Source organism: Nicotiana tabacum, chromosome 20 (assembly GCF_000715075.1).
Source record: "Nicotiana tabacum cultivar K326 chromosome 20, ASM71507v2, whole genome shotgun sequence".
NCBI lineage: Eukaryota > Viridiplantae > Streptophyta > Magnoliopsida > Solanales > Solanaceae > Nicotiana > Nicotiana tabacum.
This window is the reverse complement of record NC_134099.1, coordinates 30,188,306-30,193,111: the sequence shown is the minus strand read 5'-3', so window position 1 is coordinate 30,193,111 and position 4,806 is coordinate 30,188,306. Positions and strand designations below refer to the sequence as shown.

The 4,806-nt window shown below is 40.7% G+C and overlaps 1 non-coding gene across 1 annotated transcript; it reads left to right on the top strand.

The window, feature by feature from the left end:
- Positions 1 to 4,382: 4,382 nt before the first annotated feature.
- On the top strand, positions 4,383 to 4,489 carry LOC142175038 (small nucleolar RNA R71). The gene has a single exon (XR_012704228.1). It is a non-coding gene; the product is annotated as a small nucleolar RNA R71 (small nucleolar RNA).
- The last annotated feature ends 317 nt before the right edge of the window (positions 4,490 to 4,806 follow it).

The following is a 4,806-nucleotide window of genomic DNA, read 5'->3' as shown; positions in this document are numbered from 1 at the left end:
TGGTAGGCGATGTCGATCTCTGGTTGGATGGTTTGAGCCGGGGGAGGCTCGGTTGTTGGGTACTGATCTGGTCCAGGAGGCCTTGGACAAGGTCAGGATCATTCAGGATAGGCTTCGTACAACTTAGTCCAGGCAAAAGAGCTATGGAGATCGTAAGGTTCGAGATGTGGCTTTCATGGTGGGTGAGCGGGTATTGCTCCGGGTGTCTCCTATGAAGGGCGTGATGAGTTTTGGGAAGAAGGGCAAGCTTAGCCCTAGGTTCATTGGTCCATTTGAGATTCTTGATCGAGTGGGAAAGGTGGCTTATAGACTTGCATTGCCACCGAGCTTATCAGTTGTACATCTAGTGTTTCATGTGTCCATGCTTTGGAAATATCACGATGATCCATCCCACGTGTTAGATTTCAGCACTGTCCAGTTGGACAAGGACTTATCTTATGAGGAGGAGCCAGTAGCTATTCTACACCGGCAGGTTCGCCAGTTGAGGTCGAAGAGTTTTCCTTCGGTTCGTGTTCAGTGGAGAGGTAATCCTCCTGAGGCATCGACCTTGGAGTCCGAGTCCGATATCCGGAGCCGTTATCCTCATCTATTTCCCGACTCAGGTACTTCTTTCTTTTGTCCGTTCGAGGGAGAATAGTTGTTTTAGAGGTGGAGAATGTGACGACCCAAAGGGTCATCACCGATTTTCTCCCTTTTTCGTGCTTTCGAGGCCTTGGAAACCTCACATTTAGTTTCCTTGATTTGCGTGCACAGTCCGCGCGCGTAGCCGGAAAAGCTTATGTGTTAAATTATGTGAAATTTGATAAATTGTGGCTTTAAAATGGTTAAAGTTGACTTTGGTCAATATTTTGGTGAAACGGACCCGGACCCATGATTTGACGGTCCCGGAGGGTCCGTAGAAAAATATGGGACTCGGGCGTATTCCCGGAATCAAAATCCGAGGTCCCGAGCCTGAGAAATGAATTTTTGAAAGAAATTGTTTTCTGAAATTTAATATGAAAATTTGAAATAAAAATGAATTAGAAAGCATTGGTATCGGGCCCGTATTTTGGTTCCGGTGCCCGATACAGGTCTTATATGTCGTTTAAGCTCTTTCTGTGAAATTTGGTTGAAATCGGACGTCGTTTGATGTGTTTCGGACTTAAAACTCTAAATTTGAAAGTTTATGAAGTTTGAAGAAAAAAACTAGTATTTTGAGGCTTGATTCGTCGTTTTTAATGTTATTTCGGCGATTTGATCACACGGTTGAGTTCGTAGGATGTTTTTGAGTTAGAGTGCATGTTTGGTTAGGAGCCCCGAGGGCTCGGGTGTGATTCGGATGTGTCTCGGGATGGTTTTAGCCTTAAAAAAAGTTGCAGAAAGTAGCAGTTCTGGTGTTCTGATATTTAATTCTATGCGATCGCATAGGAAACATCGCGATCGCATAGTGTAATCTTCCAGGTGCCCAGTTTTGTTCTATGTGATCGCATAGATTCATCCGTGATCGCGTAGCTTAGCCACAATTCATTCAATGCGATCGCATCCTTCTTCCGCGATCGCAGTTCATAAAACCAAACCTGAAAGTGCGAAGTCCTTTCTTCTATGCGATCACAATGCTTGGTTCGCGATCGCAGAAACCAACCTTCCCTTCCCCTATGCAATCGCATGACTCTCTTCGCGATCACATAGAGCAATTTTGCCCAGTTATAAATTTTAATTCCAGAACAGTGTAGTTATGGGATTTTCATAAAAACACACAAACTCTTTCTTCTCCAAGGTCCTTAGGCGTCCATTGAAGCTCTCTTTCACCAATACTTCTTGGGTTAGTAAATTTCAATTCGTTTTATTCATTTTCCATCAATATCTATTGAATTCCTAAGCCAAAAAACATGTAATTTAGGGTAGAAATTGGGGGAGTTGGGTAGAGTTAGGGCTTTTTACTTTTTCTTGATTTATACCTCATTTTGGGGTCGATTGAAAACAAATTATATATTCGGACTCGTGGATGAATGGGTGATATGAATTTGGTTCGAACCTTGTGTTTTGACCAAGCGAGCCCGGGTCGATTTTTGGAATTTTGTGAAGAAATCTTGGAAATCTATAATTAGGCATTGGGTTTGATTTGTTTAGAATATATTAATATTATAAAGTCATTATTGTATAGATTTGATTAAGTTGGAGCCAAATTCGAGAGGAAAGGCGGTATTTGAGGGTTGATTGTTATTCTTCGGATTGAGGTAAGTGTTTGTTCTAACTTTGGCTTGAGGGAATAGGATTAGAGTGTTGTTTGCTATTTGCTAATTGTTGAGTATGGTGTATAGGCATGGTGACGGGTATCTATACACCGGAGTCTAGCATGATCGTGAGTCTTATTTGTGTTTATTCGGATTTTGTGATACCTCTTCCTTGTTAAATTGATAAATTTCATATAATGTGAAGAGTTTGAGGAAGAATTATGATTTGTACATTCTTGGAGCATTGGCTCGAGTTATATTATAAAGCGTGAAAGTATATGAAATGATTGAACCCCTTTGGAGTGTTGGCTCAGGTGGTAAAGTGAGATGAGAAGTAAAAGTGATAGAAAGAGAAAGAGTTATTGAATTGTTCCCTTGTCCGGATGTTTGTTGCTTTGTTGATTATCTCCCTTGCAGGGATGTTGAAATTTATTGATTTTGTTCCTTTGCTGGGATTTAACTTTTTAATTGTGTTCCCTTGCCAGGATTCCTATTATTTTTTGTTCACTCCCTTGCCCCTTTGTTTGTGATTGTTGTTTGGGTGAGGAAGAGCGATAAACCACGAAGGGTGATGCCGTGCATTGTTTGTTATTGTGAGGAAAGAGTGTAAAAGCACGAAGGGTGATGCGGTTCATTTGTTGACTTCTGATTCCTTGTTGATATCCGAGTTATGTTGTTTCTTTTATTACTTGTTGTTGTTTGATTTACTTCGAGGTTATAGATTCCCTTACCCTATTTTCCTTGTGATTGTTGATTGGGTGAGGAAGAGCGATTATGCACGAAGGGTCATTCCGTGCCACGTCTTGAATATTTATGCACGAAGGGTCATTCCGTGCCACGTTTTGAATATTTATGCACGAAGGGTCATTCCGTGCCATGTTTTGAATATTTATGCACGAAAGGTCATTTCGTGCCTTGATATGAGAGTTTATGTGAGAAATAGCACGAAGGTTAATGTCGTGTACTTTATTGGACTGTTTTGGTGAGAACGAGAGTAAAAGCACGAAGGTTGGTGCCGTGCAACTGTTGATTAACCTGTTCTCCTTAACTGTTGCTATTGTACAGTTTCACTTCTCTATCTGTTGACTTTATATCTGAACTGCTACACCCTCATAGCAGGTTCCCCCTCTTAGCTGTATAAATTCTGTATATTTCCTTTTATTACATATATCTGCACAGGTTGTTTTTGGTAGGTCCTATCTAGCATCGTCACTACTTTGCCGGGGTTAGGCCAGGGACTTACCAGCACATGGGGTCGGTTGTGCTGATGCTACACCCTGTGCATCTTTTTGCACAGATCCAGGAGCAGCTTTTGGACCTCAGCAGTAGGATTTGATCGGGAGCTGACTTCAGTCCAGGGACTTTCGAGGTAGCCTAGCTGACGTCTGCAGGCCGGAGTCCCTTCCTATTTTACTTAGATTATTTCCCTTTTGTATCGGAACAAAGCATTGTATCTTTTATTCAAACCTTGTTTGTAGTACTCTCTAGTAGTTCGTGAGTTAGTGACACCAGACTCTGGGTAGAGATGTATTTAGACTTCCGCATTTGATTTCAGTTATCTAAGTTTAAAGACTTCCGCTTTTATTTAATTGTCTCGTTTTATTTATATTGTTGCAAATGTTATCAGCAATATTTTAATACTTGGCTGGCCTAGCTCCAATAGTAGGCGCCATCACAACTCCCGATGGTGGGAAATCCGGGTCGTGACAGTTCTCGGCACCATTTGGATTGCTCCATTGAAAACCTGGGTTTTTCTGTGCCATTGGACTTTTAAAAGGATATTGCTTGTAACCGATGACATTGACATGTTCATTATTGTGATTGGTTGCTTGACATTCATGGTTCTGATGATTTCCTACACACATTTCACAAACCTCAAATTGGCTTGGTTGTTGTGTATTCACCTGAAAAATTTCAAACTTTTGCGCCAAAGAAATAATTTGTTGCGTTAGTGTATTTAAAGCATCAACCTGATTCACCGTAGAAGTCTTCTTGATGATTACACGCTCGGATAGCCATTGGATGGCATTCTCAGAAATCTCGTTCAACAATTACAATGCTTCCTCCGTGGTTTTTCCCATTTCAGAACCTCCTGCAGTTGTATCAATCACATTTCTAGAAGAGGGTTTTAACTCGTGATAAAAAATATACAACTACATATGTTTAGGAATGCCATGGTGTGGACATTTTCTTAACAATGCTTTTAATCTTTCCTAAGCTTGATAAAATGACTCAGTGTCAATCTGCAAGAAATTAGAGATGTCTTGTCTTAACTTTGTGGTTTTAGCAGGGGAAGAATATTTGTTTAAAAATTTCTGAGTCATTTGATCCCATGTGGAGATGGAACCTTGTGGAAAACTTCGCAACCAAGTCTTGGCATCTCCTTTTAAAGAAAAACGAAATAGCTTTAACTTGATAGCTTCAAGAGGTACTCCATTATACTTAGCTGTTTCAACAAGTTCCAATAAGTCAATTAAATGACTGTGTGGATCTTCACTTGCATCTCCACTGAAGATACAAGATTATTGAATTGTTTGAATCAGGACGGTCCTGATTTCAAAGTTGTTGGCTGCCACTGGAGGTTTTCTGATAC